The sequence below is a fragment of the Vicugna pacos genome, unplaced genomic scaffold (genome assembly GCF_048564905.1).
Source record: "Vicugna pacos unplaced genomic scaffold, VicPac4 scaffold_19, whole genome shotgun sequence".
In the NCBI taxonomy this organism is placed as follows: Eukaryota; Metazoa; Chordata; class Mammalia; order Artiodactyla; family Camelidae; genus Vicugna; species Vicugna pacos.
The window spans coordinates 71,313,280-71,329,892 of record NW_027328740.1 but is presented as its reverse complement, the minus strand read 5'-3'; the positions used below and the strand labels follow the sequence as shown (position 1 = coordinate 71,329,892).

The window sequence follows — 16,613 nt, the reverse complement described above, 5'->3', positions numbered from 1 at the left end:
CTGGAATCACTGAGATTCCACACTCGCTAAACACAGACTCCAGAGCCTAATTGTTGTCAGGTTCTGTTCTGGATTTGAGAGTGTGTTCATACATGATTCTTGCCCTTCTGGAGTCACTGCCTGGGTGGAAGTAACCTTTACATAGATCTGTGGAGGATGACATTTAAGTAGATGGGCTGTTATGGTTCTCAATGTGCCCAGGCTTGCTCTTCCAGGCACTCGTGGGACTAACGCGAGTCATGTTATTCACTCATTCACTGATTTATTACCCTTGAATTGATCACTCGTCCCACAGTAAGTGAAACAAGGTAACAGGAAGCTGAGTTTTGTCCCCTCTCCTATCACTGATTGTTTTTCAGTCGGGCGCCCTGCGTATGCATTGTGAAACGGTGGTATTTCGTGCCCAATGGGGCAGCACTGTCAGTTCTGAGAATCAGGGGAGACACATGGGTAGGACAGCACCCTGACACACATGGCACCCCCCATCCCGTGAGACAGAATTGTCGATGCTCAGGTGACCCGATGTAGACTGCGGTGCTAAACCTGAGCATGTTTAGTTATCCTGGTGGCTATGAAAATACAGACTACCAGTCGCTACCTCTGGAGACTCTGAGGGTGTGCACCCCAGGATTCTGCATTTTAAGAAGCACTTTAACGAATCCTGATGAAGAGATCTGAGTGTCCCACGGAGAAACACTGGTGTGCGAGGCACCAATATTGAGGATTCTCAGGGAACGATGTCTTTTTAGGATGGTCCATGGGCCCTCACTTTAGACTTTTGCCTTGGGTTTAATTGTATGTGTTCAGAAGTGATGTCTTTCAATTCCAGTGCATGTCAGCATGCTCTGTGCAGGGATTTACTCTCAGTAGATGGCAAAAACTATGATTCTTCAGGTCACCGAGCTACACTGTGAACGATATTTTATTTTGGTTTTCTTTGTAGCAATGCAGAGTCTCCCGAGAAGAGAGTTAGACTCAACAGCTTTGTGTCAGACTTTGGAAGACCGCTGCTGCCCAAGGTGTTCTCTGGCAGTGCAATGACGAATCTAGGTCCCTCTTTCACTGCTACATCAATGAAGTGGACCACTTGGACAAGGCCAAAGCTGGTATCCCTACCATAGCCCTTTACAGTGTTATTCGGCTCCAGGAAGCCATCAGATGCAGCAGGTGTCCAGAGGAGGAGCCGAACAGACTCATGAAATGTGACATCCCCAACTTTATCAACACGGACCAGAACTCTGCCTTTGTGGAAGATGATTTCCTGATTTTGTAACTACCGATTGTTCTAGAAAATAAGCCAGTTGCCCAGAACTCACACAAAGACTTGAATTGAGAAACGTGCTTTCTCAGGTATCTTTCTGAAGATGTGAAGTCTGTCTTTGTATGGAAGGAAGTCCCCTTTCACAAAACTGAATGTGTTTGTGTCTGAGAGAGGGAAATGGAGACAGAAAGACGAAGAAGCAGAAGAGAGCCCCCTCAGAAGAGATCTAGTTAAGGTGAGTTTTTGTGCCTTTAAAAAACATTTGGGGTTTTAGGGGGAACAAAGTATTTACACTGTCTTATTCTCCTCATTGGAAACCTTGGCCCCGTCGTCAGAGTCAGCGGCCTTGAACGGGGGTTGCACGCTGCGTTTCATCTGGCACTGCCACTTCCACGCTCTGCCTTTAGCACGTTGCTTTGCCTGTCAGGGTTGCCACCCTTTTAACTGTAAGGTGAGGAGTCTGGAGTAGATGATCCACCCCAGCTCTGCTGTTTTGCAAATTTCTGATTTCGTATTCGGATGAGTCTGGGATACACCCAGAGCAGTATAAACCAGGCCCTACCTCCTGCCTATTGCTGGGGCATCCCTCAGGTCTGTGCCTTCTACTCAACCCTTTACTGAGCCCAGCTTTTGTCAGGAGCCCAAGTGCCTACCGGGATGGCAGGGGACTTGTCTTTCGTGGTCACGGTGGCCAAGAATTCTATTGGTGTGCTGAAACAACTCTTCTGAGATCCTCCACCCACCCCTGCTCAAACCTAATGACAGCACTACGGTTCCTTTCCTAGGAGGAGAATCAATCCATGGTGCATTTTATGACAATCCTGTCCCCAGGGATGCACGGAAGTTTATCAGCTGAGTGAGGGGAGGTGCCTCTGTGTCCCTGTATCTCTGTCTGCTGACAGTTCGCTGCCACCGGCTACTGAACAAGAAAAGTGCTATTCACCATGTTGTGTGTTTTCCAAATGTGTAGGTGATGGTCTTGTGGCTCGTGCGTGGGCTTTGATTTGGGATGGTGAAGGGCTTATAAATACCTCATCAACATGTATTCGAGGTGGCCTGGTGCCACACAGATTTGATTCATGAAGGCATCAAGCCTGCACACTGGTTTGGAAACAACTTGGTTTTGATCATTCACACTGCGTGCATGACTCGCTGCTAATCTCTGGGTGGTTTTTTCATTTCAGATTTATTCACCCCATGTCTTGCTTAAGCTGAAAAATACATTTATTTCACCAGAATATTCTCTGATTCTTTGTTTACACACATCCAGTTTTTTTAATTCCTTTAAAAATGATTCTGTGTTTATAATGCCTCCTAATTTCTATCATCTCTATGTTGCCAGTGGCCTGAGACATGCACCAGATTTGATGCCGGAACAGTTCCACCAAAAGAAATCCCTTTGCCGTAATATCTTTTGAGGAAAATATTATTCTTTAAGGCTCTAACAGTAAATCGTAGAAGAAAGCATGGAACATTTCTTGTAGTTAATACATGTTCATGCGGAAAGAAATGATATTTTCATTAAACAATGTTGATTTTAATAACTTTTACAAATGTGAACATTATTATTCATAATTTAAGTAACCAGATAAAACCACAGTTATTTATTATGAAGATTGAAAACTATTTACACGGTCTCTTAATTAGAAGTAGCTTTATTAGAAGACTGAAGGGTATTTAAAAGATGGAAAAATACCCATGATGACACCATCATTTTTATTAACTAAATATCAAGAACTGTGCAGGGATAAGATTTAACCCTCTGCAAACTGCCAAGTTAGCATGAGGTAGTTTGTGGATGCTGCCAGAGGACAGGACACTCCCCCAGGATCAGAGACAAAGGACTTCCTGCCAGCACAGCAGGCAGCCTGTGGTTCAAGTTCATATTGGTTCCTGAGTTCCTTTCCTATTGCTGTTGTAACAAAGGACCACAGACTCAGTGGCTTAAAGCAATACACATTCATCTTCTCACTGTTCTAGGGTGCAGTAGTGCAAAGTCAATGTCAGTGGGCTAAAACCAACGAGTGGCCAAGGCTAAGTTCCACACCGAGGCTCTTGGGAGGGATTCGTCATCCTACCTTTCCCAGCTTGCAGAGGTGCTCACACTCCTTGGCCCAGGGCCCTGTGTCACTGTGACCTCTGCTGCCACTTTACATCTCTGTCTCTGACTATATAGATATAGAGGAAGAGTCTTCTACATCTGGTATGGACCCTTTTTCCTACATGGACATTGTATCCCTATTTATGTGCAGATGAAAACCCCTTCCCTCCAGGGTGCGGTGGCATCAGCTCACAAGATGACCACTCTGGGCTTTAAGTGTCCTCTTTGTATTGTCATCAGGGAACTTCTCTCTCCATAGTTAGCTCTGTGTTAATTTGTTGTTATATTTTACCCAGAATTACTGAAAGTTTTACTTAAAAGGGATCCTAATTAGCTCTGTTTACCTGTTTCCAGAGCTGAAAGCTTCAGTTCTAGAGTATCAGTTTGACTTTTCCTAAAAATACATTCCAGTATATTTCTCTGGTGAAAGTCTCTACCCTGTTATCTATTGTCCCATCATTTCCTTATTTTCCTGAATATATTAAAAGTATTTTATAGCCTATATTGGTAACTCTGATGCCTACATCACCTGGGGTTTGCATCCTTTGTCTAATGCTCCTTATTCTCATGTTATCTGTCATATAGTCTGGACATGTTGCATGTCTAGAAATTCTTTATTACATGGCAGACATTGCAAATGAAAAATCCATGTTATCTTCCGTGAGAGCTTTTCTACCTTCCCGTTAGGCAGACAGTGTGAGGGACTGATCATGTCACTCCAATCAGGCGCTGAGGTGGATCAGGACTAAAGTGCCTTTTTTCTTAAAACAGCTTTGAGGTATACTTGGCAAAATAATTTTCACACGTTTAAAGTGTACAGCTTAATACGTTTTGACGTAAGTATATCCCCAAGGAACCATGAGCACACTCAAGACAGTGAACATACCCATCACCCACAAAGCTTCTCTCCTGACTTTTGTTGTCCCTCCCTCCCTCCCCGTCTCTTCCCCTGGGAACCATTGATCTGCTTTCTATCACAACATAGTGGTTTGCATTTTCAAGATCCTTATATGAATGGATTCATGCAGTATCTACTCTATGTTGTCTGACTTCTTTCATTCAGTGTAATTATTTTTTTGAGAATCATCTGTGTTGCTGTATTAATAGCTTGTTTGTCTTATAGTAGATTATTGTTTAGTGCTGAGTTTTTACTGAAGAGTTTATTGTGAGCAGTGTTTGTATAGACCATCATTTCTTTCTGCATTTACTTCTTGATGGATGCATGGGTTATTTACAACTTGTGCTATTATAAATAAAATAGCAGTGAATGTTTGGTTACAAGTCTTTGTATGGACATATGCTTTTCCTTTCTAAAGCACCAGATGAGGAATGTCTGGATTATATGGTACACAGGTGTTTACCTTTTTAAAAGAATCTGTTAAAGACTTTTCCAAAATGGTTGTACTATTGTAAATTCCTCGTGGTGTGTATCAGTTCTGGTTGCTCTACTTCCTTGCCAGCACCTTGTAAGGTCAGTCTTTCTAACTGTATTCATTCTAGTATGTATGTGAACTAGTATCTCACTGTGGTTTTTAAAAGCATTTCTCTAATGACTAATGACACCTTTAATCAGCATCTTTTCATATGCTTATTATCCATCTGGATATCTTTACTGAAGTGTGTTTTCTGGCCTCATTCATTCAGGTGTTTGAATTATTATTGAATTTTGAGACCTCTTTATTCTGGATCAGATACAAAGAGAGACCTTTATCAGATATATGATCTGCAAATAGCTTCTGTCTATGGCTTGTCTTTTCATTTGCTTAGCAGTGTTTAGAAGAGCATTGAAGAGTCTTCATGTTCATAAAGTTCACTCTATCAGTTTCTTTTTAAAATAGATGATACTTTTGGTGTCATAGCAAAGAAAAATTTGCCAAACCCAAGGCCATAAACCTTAAGCCTATGCTTGTTCTCCTAGCTGTTTTATAGTTTTAGATTTCCTATTAAGATCTATGATCCATTTTGAGGTAAATTTTGTATATTTTGTGAGGTGTGGATCAAAGTTCATTTTTTTTTTTTTGCGTATCACTATCTAATTGTTCCAGCACTACATGCTGAAAAGATCCTTTCTCCACAGCATCCTTTTTGAGAATCAATTGTCTGTATAAGTCTTGGTTTAGTTCTGAACATTCTATTGTGTTCCATTATTCTATTTTCCTGTTTTACACCAACACCCTAATTTCTGATTACTGTAGCTTTATAAAAAAAGTTTGAAAATCAGATAGTGCAAGTCTTCCAACTTTGTTTTTCTTGTTCAAAGTTGTTTTGGATTTTTGGGATCCTTTGAATTTTTATATGAATTATAGAATAAGTTTTTAAATTCCTTACATCCTGTTCTGCCAAAATTCCACCCATGTCTTTGGCCGTCTCCAGAGCCACATTTTCTGAAGAAGTCTCTCTAGATCCCAGGTGAAAGGTATTTCTCTTTCGTCTGTGCTCAAATCACATTTGATATTATTTGATTACATTTAATCATATTTGCCTGTATGTACTTGTCTGACCTTTCCAGCCATTTAGTAAATCTCAAAAGATTAGGAATCTTGACTTGGTACCCTCTGTGTGCTGAGAAACTAGTTCTATGCTTTGCAGGAGTGAGCCCTGCAGTAAGAGGAATCTGCAGCACACATCTAGCTCATTGCTTGAATATTGTCAAGGAATTCTGCAGATTTAGAATTGTTTATTGATTGTTGTCTCCAAGACGGCTCAGTCTTTTTTATTTCTATTGCTACTGCTGCAGTTTCAAAGAACAATGGGCTAGTTATTTTCCAAATATCAAATCATACTCTAATTGTGTTGTCACGCAAATTATGTGCTGCTGTGTCTTAACAACCTGCTTAGTGTTCACAGGCTCCTTCACTCATGGAAAATTTGGGAGAATGTCATATCCTTAGAGATAGCAATGCTGTCTTTGGCGACCTGAGCAGCAGTATCTGAATTCACTCCTGCTGTTTTTCCAGTGTCCCCTCTAGACCTCCTCCAGCCCTCCATGGGGGGCCCTGCAGTTCTGCCCTAGAAAAGCCTGTTGCTTCTCAGGAAGACTTCCCTATGAAACATAACCATGTCCTTCTTGTGGGGACATTCAGTCCAGAGACCTGAAAGCAGGGGAAAATATTTAGCCTGCTTTTGGTAGAACCTAAATTCTTCCATACTTGTTAGAAGCAATTTCAATGAGGAAACTGTTTTGGCATCTAACAAATCAGCATAAATGACTGATGAGGAAGATCAGCTTCCCCATCCCACTCAGTCATGTTGATGTGACACACACATTGGCAAACATTTTCTCCTGTGAGCAACATAAAGTTCAAGACGTTATGAATGGCTTTTTGTTTTTATTTCTTAGTCTTTCCACATTCACTGTGTCTCGTGAGATTATATGAATCCTGCTTATTTTCAGCCCAGCACTAAACTTTTTAAAAGGATCACGTGTTTAAAAGGCTAGTGGACAATTTTTTAGAAGACAGAAATCCTTAGATTTTGGTCCCAGAGTTGAATCTTGGTTAGTGGTGAATGAAAATTCCCGTTAAAATTTTAAATTCAGTGATATAAAGTCTTAAAAATAGTTAAATATTAGTCAATTTCATTAAACACTATAAGAGTTATTTACCTTTAAGCCTGTTTCTGGGGCAATTTTGCAATGATTCCCTCCCTTTATCGATTCCCTCTTTATCAGAATCCTTGAGAGGCCCCTGTCATCATTGTCAGTATCATCATCATCATCATGGAACTGATTCTTCTGGAAGATTCTAGGAAAATAAAGAGATGGACGGGATTATGTGTAGGTCAGTGTGTGCATATACAATAAGAACAGCTGTCAGACATTAGATGCAAGATACCCATTTCATTTAGGGGAGAATGTGGTCATGAAATCCTGATGTGGTGAATGAAGGAAGCGGTGGGAACAGGATAGTCAATGCAAAGGAGGAGGAAGTGAGTGAATTGGAGAGCATAGATCCTTGGTTAGTTGATCAGCACATTGGTGAGAATGAGGGGAGTGTGATGGCAGAATCATGTCCCTCCCCAGCCACAGGGTAGCCACCTGTGACATGTTACTGTACATGGCAAAAGGGATGACAGATATTTTAGGATTAAAAATCTTAGAGGATTTCTGTCTCCTAAATTGTCTATTAGTTAGCCTTTAAACCCATGATACATTATTATAGATTAGTGCAGGGGCACAAATAAAATGGATTCATATAATCTCACCAGACAAACTGAATGTAGAAAGGATAAGGAAGAAAAACAAAAAGTCACTTATAAGTGCCTTGAACCATAAATTGCTCATGAGGAAATGTTACACAAGGTGAATGTCACAGCCACATACATACTGCCTGAGTGGGATGGGACAAGGGGATCCTGAGATGAGACAATAGGGTGAGTAGTCTGGATTGTCCAGGTGGGCTGAATGTAATCACAGGGGTCCTTAAATTGGAGGATATTTCCCAGCTGAGTTTAAAATCAGAGGGAGGTGTAGCGATGGAGCAATGTTCAGAAAGGCTGCTGACCATGAAAATGGAGGAAGTTGAGGGGCACAAGCTAAGGAAGGTGGGTGACCTCTGTAAACTGGAAAAAAAAAAGGAAACATTCTCTTCTAGACCCTCTAGAAGGAAGGAACCCTGCTGGTATCTTGAATTTATCCCAATGAGAACTGTGTTGGATCTCTGACATCCACAGCCATAAGCTAATAAGTCTGTGCTGGTTTAAGCTATTAAGCTTAATGGAATTTGTTACAGTGGTAATAGGAAAATAACATAGTGAGTGGTAGTGTAAGGGATTAAAGGTCTAGGATGGGGTGTGGAGAGAATTCTGACATTTACACCTAAAAAACAACCAGGTGAAGTGGGAAGGTGTTTTAAGGAAGACCTATCTGGCAGGGCTGTCAAGCAGACTGGAGTGAGCGAATCCTTGGAGTTAGAGGAATCAATTAAACCTCACAAGGAAAATAAGAAATAAAATGTAGCAGGGCTTCAGTGTTAGTAGATGTAGGAATGGAAATGGGCAGAGAGATATAAACATTATTTTGAAATTAGCTACAGGTTTGATGACTGCATGTTTGGGAGAGTTAGCCGATGTGTGGACTGAATGCATCCCCTCAAAATCCATATGTCGAAACCTCATCTCCCAGGGTGATGATATAGGGATGCGGGGCCTTTGGGAGGTGATTAGTAGGATAAAATGAGGTCATGAGAGTAGAGCCCTCATGAATGGTATTAGTGTTCTTATACAGGGCCCCAAAGTGCTTGCTTCTCTCTCCTCTCTGGGCCATGAAGATAGTGGGAAGACAGCCATCTTCGAGCTGGCAATCCTCTCCCAGATACATTGACCTTGAAAGCCTCAGCCTCCAAACCATAAGTAATATGCTGGTTGTTTAAGCCACCCGACACACGGTAATTTGTTACAGAATCCCAGACTGACGAAGACAGTGGAGAATGCCACTGTGTTTTGCACTGATTGCCTGGAGAATGCTGAAACCCAGGGAAGTGGGCAGCACAGACGTTTACTCATTTAATCCTGCCAACACTGTAGGGGATAGAGTCTACATTTTCCTCGCTATTTAAAAGGTAAGGAAAAGAGGCACAAACAATAACAATGACAACGACAACAACAACAACAACAGCAACAATAATTTGTCCAAGATTCACACAGAACTCCCTGGAGGGAGAGTGAGAATTAATACTTATGCAGGCTGGCCCCAGAGCCCCTGCTCATAACTACTAAGTCAGATCACCTTGCTTATTTAATCAGTTTTTTTCAACTGTGATATGAGTGTACTGTGTCCAGTAACTTATAATTTCAAAATACCTCACTGTAAGGGAAACATTAGTCGCAGGCATTACAACCCACAGAAAGCTAGACATACAAAAATAACTTGTTAAGGCAAGATAACCAATAATGTTTTTAAATATTATACCTGCTGACCCTTTGCAATAAAGTGTTTATTTATAATTCTGTCTGGCTACAGAATAACATCATAATCCTGCATGTGGCTGGTGGCTCCCGTGTTGGACAGCACGGGTCTAGAGAATTTAAATGACTTGCCCAGCCTTGCCCAGGAAGCTCGTGGTGGGATCAGAGCTATAGTCTGGGACTGTTCCTTCCTATCCAAGTCCCTCATGGAAGTTTAGAAGCTTCTCCTTTGGTGCCCAGCTGTCTATCCGTACTTATGACATCTTGTCAGGTGCCCCGGCCTGCTCCTGAACATCAGCCAGAACCCACTTCTGCTCTTTTTTGGCCAGGTAATACCTTCTAGCAACTTCCATTGCCTTCTTGGCATCAGTTTTTACATGGAAGGGTAGTGGCTAGAGAAGGAAATGTGTCCACATGACAGGTTTTTCATAAATATAGTAGGAGTGGTCAAGAGAAGAAAACCTCAGGAATACGAGTGGAAGCAGGTCATTTAATATACCAAATGCGTACTTTCAATGTATGTTTGTGTTTCCGAGTCCACGCTTGTTCTACTCGTGCATTATAGGCCAACACATCAGGAGACAAGGATTTGGGGCAAGAAATAGCGGCTTTAATTTGTAAAGCCAGCGGAGAAGATGGTAGACCAATGTCCTGGAGAACCATCATCCCAAGTCAGAATTCAGGCTCTTCTTATATTAAAAAGGGGAAGCGGGAATGCTTGGTTGTTGCAAACTTGGTGTATGAATTCTTTGTTGTTAGAATCCTTTGTTCTTGCAGCTCTTCACCTGGGTCAGATCCGTGTAAACCTCCAACAAGCAAATGTTATTTTCTATTCTGTATCTTGTTATCTTTATACGAATGGAAAAGTGATAATATCCTTCAAAGTCAGAGCCTTGAGAATAGGGTCTCCTGTATATTTCAGGATCTAGGCAACATTGTTTCACAAAAGGTGCAGAAACAGCAAGACTAAGCCTAGGAAACAGGGCACAGGTTTAAAGTCAAAGGAACAGATCTAATATGGAGTCAGATTTGTTCTTTCCTATTTCAGTAGTGCCATGGAGAAGGCACTGTGGGCAGCTTTCTGTAGGGTCCTGGAGGCTTTCTCTCTCAGCCTCTGTGCGCCTCTATTGAAAACCCGTCATCGCTATCTGGCCTGCTGGAAAACCAGTCCGCCTGTTTTGCCCTGAAGTTGTGTTCTGTTTATAACTCATCTCTACTCCTTGGAAAACAACTCAATAAAAACTCAGTTGGTTTCCCACCAGCCCTGAGCAGGGGTGAGGGATAGCATGTTATTATTTTATAAAAAAAATATATAAAAATGTTTTAAAACAGCACTGGGCACATAGGAGAGAGACAATCAATGCTTCCTGGCTTAAATCGAAAATGATGACTCAGTGAGTCTATGGCTGCTGTATTTGCTGAACTAGTTACTCCTTTGCTCCATTACACATTTATTTTAACTGAAAAAGAAATATATGCATATGGTTAAAAAAATTCAAACAGAGCAAAAAATACTCAAGTGAAAGAAGTTTTCCCTCATCCTCTGTTCTTACACGCCTCCCTGGAGATGCCAATGTTTACAATCCTTTGTGTGCTTTTCCAGATATGCTATGCAAGTTCCCACCAATGTATGTAAATTCCTTTAAAGTTTTACTTATTTTTAACTTTAAGGGATTTAAATCCTCAAGTGGCTTCTGCCACAGTAATAGAAAAGAAGAAATCTGACTCCATATTAGATCTGTTCCTTTGACTTTAACCCTGTGCTCTGTCTCCTAGGCTTCTTCTTGCTTGTAAAACAATGTTGCCTAGAGCCTAAAATATACAGGAGAGCCTATTTTGAAGGCTCTGACCTTTAAGGGTATTTAACACTTTTCCAATCATATAAAGATAACACGTTGCAGAATAGAAAATAACGTTTGTTTTGTTGGAGGTTTACAGGGATCTGACCCAGGGAGATAGCTGCAAGAACAAAGGATTCTAAAAACAAAGAATTCATACACCAAGAAGTTTGCAAAAACCAAGCACATAGGAAAGCAGTCTGAATTCTGACTTGGGGAGATGGTTTTCCAGGACATTAGTTTGCCATCTAGGTCTACAGAAACTTGCTATTCCATGCCCCAACACTTGGTCTCCCAACTTACTGGCCTGTCCTGCACTGAGGAGAATGAATTTGGACTCAATAACACTTCTACCTACCTAGCAAGTTGGACACTGGGACTGAGGGCAGCTCTCCCACACACAGGGGCCTACGGTGAGCCCTTGATTATTCCCCGAGGTTGGGGTGTGGTTTACCCAGGAGGGATGGGGACTCTACACCAACACTCAGGCAGTCTGCTCCTTCTGGGGCTCTGACATTTTACCTCCCGCTCCCTGCCAGCCCAACATTTGGGACAGTGGAGCTAAGGCAGAGATCGTGCCTGCCTGTTTCCCAGTGTGTAAAAGGGGAATATGTACTCTTCCCAAGGTAGTTCTGAGAAACAACACCTGCGGGTGCTTGGTTCCCTGAGCAACAGTAAACCTAGCTCCTTGTGGGGGCAACGGGTATGATACCCGTAGGGTTTCTGCAGAGACCTTAGCTGGAGGGCTGGGCCAGGGACGTAAAATATGAGCTGTGGGCAATGACGGGTAAGAGAAGGGTGTATAGGCAGGACTGCTGCCTCCTTCGGGGTGCCACAAGAGGTAAAACGCTTTCTCCCCATCTCTGTTACTCCCCTCCCAATTCCAGATAACTGCCTTCCCTCTGCTCCTCCTGTCCATGTGTCTCCCTCCACTTTTCCCCGCCTCCCCTCCTCCTCCCCTATTCTCCCTCCCTCGGTTCCCCTTCTCTCTCAGGACCCAGAGCGGATCGCTGGCCCTCCTGCGCATGCGCAGTTGCTGCCAGCTGGACCGCGGGTTGGAAGCTCCAGCTCCGAGCCGGGGATCGGCCCCAATGGCTTCTCAGCTCTGTCGCCCTGTAGGCCTTTGGCTACTGCCTGGGGCCGGGGCCTCTGGCTGTGGAAGTGCAAGGTGAGGGGATATCGGGAAAGGGGTGAGGCGGCTGCGGGAGGGCGGTCGGCGTGTCACAGACCCCCAGGGCGCCAGTCAGCGTGTGTTCAGCTGGATTGCTCGGGCCAGACCCCTCTGCCCGCGCCACCTGCCCCGGCGCCCCGGCCACAGCTGCCCAGGGCCAGGTGTGCCCCTGCCGCCTCTTGACCCAGCCGGGCTCCCCTCAGTCCGCGGCTGGCATCCGCTTCCCCTCTCCCGCCGGCGAGTCCTCCCCTCCCGGGCTTCCTCTCCTTGGCCGCCGACCCGTCCCCACCACTGGGCGGGCTGTGTCCCGGGCGGGCGGGGTCTGCACACCCGGACGGGGCGGGCGGCTTGGGCTGGGGCTGGGGCTGGCCTCCGAGCGGGGCTGCAGCCCGCGTCCCCCACCCCGCTCTCCCTGCCCCGCGACCCCGGGGCTGCCTTCCTCTCCCTTTCCCGATCCCTGAGGTCCAGATTAGCGGCATGGGCGCTGCTCCCCAGGCTGAGAGCCCGCGGCTGTAAATCCCAGCTTCTCCTGGTGGAGTCGGGAAAAGGGAGCGGCAGTGCTGAGGGAGCTTCTGTCTCCTTGATCAGGATTTCTGCCCCAGATAAGTACCTTGAACACTTTCAGGTGTTATGATGGCGGTGCTTGTTGATGTCACATGTTTTTATACTGAGAGGGATTACAGTGGTGAAAGCAGGGCTTGGTTCAGTTAAAAATGAGCTGAAGGCATGAGGCTGTCTCATCCTCCATCATTCACTCTCCCAGGGTGAAACGTGAGACCGTCGATCTTAAAAAGATACTTATAGTCCCTAACTAGTCCAGCCCAGCTACTGTGTGTTAACAGGAACAGCACAACCTGAGGCGTTGGAGACCCAGGGACATTGCACTCCTAAAGAGCTCCTGGCAAAATCTGGTTTGTTTTGTTTTTTTTTGTTTGTTTGTTTTACTTAAATTGTGGGACAGACTAGTAGTATAGAGGGAAAAATAATTGGCAAGAAGGATTTTTTCATATAACAGCTTTATTGTGATATTGTTCACACACCATGAAGTCCACCCACTTGAATGTTACAATTCAGCAGCTTTTAGCATATTCACATTTGTGCAACCATTATTATTCCAGAACGTTTTCATCACATCAGAAAGACCAGTTGAAATGCATGACCTATCCACCCCTTCCCAGTGGTGGTTCTAAAGAAGTTTCTTGGCTGTTCCTGACCATAAATTAACTTGTTACATTCCATGAAATATCTGGGAGGAATTCTAATCAGAATTGCAATGAATCTGTCTATCAAAGCAGGAAGAATTAATGTCTTTATGGCATAAACTTCTTCTACACATGAATATATCTGGGACCCTATCTTTTCATCTGTCCAGAGCCAGGCCTATGGGAAATCTTGGGTTTGTGAATGATGAGATTCAATACATCATTAGATGCAACTGTAGCCTTTCACTGAAGAGAAAAGTAACCTCGTAGAAGCCAAGTGATTCTCTGATGGTTAGAATGAGTGACCGCCAGTGCTGGAGTATTCGAGTGGACTTGGTGCTTGCAGAGTTCTCCACCACCTACAGCTAAGGGGATTACCGTGTTCTTTTACTTTTTTTTTTTTATGGCGTTGCTTTTATTTTTACTTATTATATAAAATTATTTTTTATTGAAGTGTTGTAAATTTACCATGTTAGCTTCAGATGTACAGCAGAGATTCAGTTATAAGCTTATGCATATGTATATAAATGTTTTTCAGATTGTTTTTAGTACAACTCATTACAAGAAATTGAAAATAGTACCCTGTGCTATATAGTAGGTCCTTGTCATTTAGTTTATATTTATTAATGTGTATCTGTTAATCCTCCGTTTCCTGCCTGCTAACAACAGTTTGCTTTCTATGTCCATGAGTCTATTTCTAGCAGCACCGTTTTTGCTAGCAATATATGCTGGTTGGCTCTTTTCTGTTTCAGTAGTTCCATCTTATGTGTGGGCATTTTTCTTCTGGTGGGCCTGTGTGTGGTTTGCACACGTGATAATAGAGATCTGTATTTCGGAGAACTCCAGGCCTCGTATGGAGTTCCCTCGTATGGAGCGCCCACTGAACTGATGCTTGAACTTGGAAAAAAACAGTAAATGTTGGAATTTCCACTATGGTTGAGACTTCCAGGTTTCTATAACCTCTTTAGCCCACCTAAATTTTGGCTGCACCCAATACTGGATAATTTGGTGGAACTTCATGGTATGGTGGTGTAGAGACAGGGCCTTGTATGCTTCTTCTCTTTCCTTTTTCTAACAATCATTTTCCTGGGCCTTCCAGGTACTCCCCCAGAAGGGCCCAGGGCTGGCTTGGTGTTGCACTGAGGCAATATTTGTTAATAAGTCCCTTTCCTCATCTCTTCTGAGCCTCCATTTCCTTCTCTGCACAATGAGGGCTTAGACTAGATAAGTGCTTTTCAGTTTCTTTTAAAGCCATGTTTCCTTTGAGAAACAGAAAATTCAAATCTCTCCTCCCATCACAACCCTTTAGATTTTGACACGTCCTCCAAGGAGTCACATAGCTCTTTGTGGTAAATTGACGTGATTGTGATTCCACGTGGCACAGAAAAGACTCTTCAGAGATTTATTGCAGGGAGAGGGCAGGAAAGGGGCAGTATGTCACACTTTCTTGTGTGAGCACTGGAGCAAAGGCTTGGGTTTAAATACAGTGTCTGATGTGGCATCTCTCTAATCTTGCACAATGTGATAAACCTCTATCCCTAGTTTCTTAATGTGTCAAGTTGGGGTGGTAATGTTTTAAGGCTTTTGTGAAACATTATACACATAAGCCATTTGTGTCTCGGTAGATACAAGACCTGCTAGAGAGTCGGAATTTCTTTAAAAATACATATATATTGTCCACATCACTCTGTCTGTGTGTATTTTGAAGTTCCTGGAGGGTGAGGGTTGAGTGTAATGTCCATCGTGGGACAGGTGGCCCATGGGTCTGTGTGCCTCAGATTGCCCCCTCCTCCCCAGTCCTCTTCCTCTCAGTCCAGGATGAAGTTCCCTAGTAGATTTACACAGAGGTCTTGTGGAAATGGCTCTTCATTTTATTGTTTCACCAAGGAGGGTTGCCATCATGATCTCTGTGGTCAGGTTTTGGTGACCTGAAGGCTATGCAATTGGGGATTTCTATTTTATAAAAAGAAAAAAAATTACAAATACAAAATTAGACCTAGGTTGGTGGCAGGGGCTTTTGAAAGTGGGGACCATTAGCTTTTTTAGCTTCAGGTGCAGTGGCCTCTGGCCACGAGGACACATCCTCATGCTCTGAATTTGGAGGGACCAGTGGGTTCAGTGGGAATATTTACTGAGTGCATCTCATGGGCTGCGCATTCTCTTATTTGTACTGTGTGTTCCTTATTTGAGACGGTGAGCTGATTTAAACTCAATAGCCTCTTTAAAATAATAGACTTTTTATTTTTAGATGTAATGTAGATTCCCATGTAGTTGTAAGAGATAATATGGAGAGGGCCTATGGACTCTTTGCCCAATTTTCTTTAATAGTTCCATCTTGCAAAGTTGGGGTACTATTCATTCGTGACTCACTAACCCTTTTAGGTTTGTGTTATTGCCCTCATTTCTATTTATGAATAAACTGGTGTTGAGAGAAGCACACAGGTCTGCCCAGGTCACCCACGTGGTTAGTGAAGATTTGGGTGGAACGTGGGCTTGGCATTTCCAAGCAGTACCATTATGATGGTCTGTGGCAGGGAGCAGCATTCACTTTGCTTGTTTATTCATTCATTCAACAAACATTTATTGAATAAACTCTGTGGGTCAGATGCTTTCATAGGGTTATCTGATTCTTCAGCAGTATGGAGAATCAGGTAATGTTTTCTTTTTCTTTTTTTTTTTAATATGAGAAAAATATCTCTGAGAGGTTATAATCTCCCCAAGGGAAAAATAGCTCATAAATGAGGGATAGTACATTTGTACAGTTCCTTCTTCTTATGCAGGTGGTACCCTAGGCATTTTACATTTGCAAACTTCCATAATCCAGATATATTCTTGTAAGGCAAGAATTTTTTTTTTAATTGAAGTATAGTCAAGTTTACAATGTTGTGTCAATTGCAAGGTGGTTTTTTTTGAATTTTGAATGGAGAAAATATTTTTTGAGGGGGTTAATTAAGTTTATTTATTTGTTTCATTTTTCTAAAATGAGGTACTGAGGATTGAGCCTAGGTCCTTGAACATGCTAAGCACGTGCTCTACCACTGAACTGTACCCTCCTCCCCAAAGCAAGTTTTCTTACCCATTATTCTGCACCTTAGGAGTTCAAATAAATTGGCGTTGAAATCCAGATATTTTGATC

At 42.9% G+C, this 16,613-nt stretch overlaps 1 protein-coding gene and 1 long non-coding RNA gene across 2 annotated transcripts in view; both read left to right on the top strand.

Moving 5' to 3' along the window:
• Nucleotides 1-16,613, top strand: part of LOC140693519 (trafficking protein particle complex subunit 9-like) — a 335,939-nt gene that overhangs the window by 189,564 nt on the left and 129,762 nt on the right. The gene's annotated exons all lie outside the window — the stretch shown is intronic.
• On the top strand, nt 1,223-9,591 carry LOC140693545 (uncharacterized). The gene is made up of 3 exons (XR_012069313.1): nt 1,223-1,496; nt 8,761-8,920; nt 9,322-9,591. It is a non-coding gene; the product is annotated as an uncharacterized lncRNA (long non-coding RNA).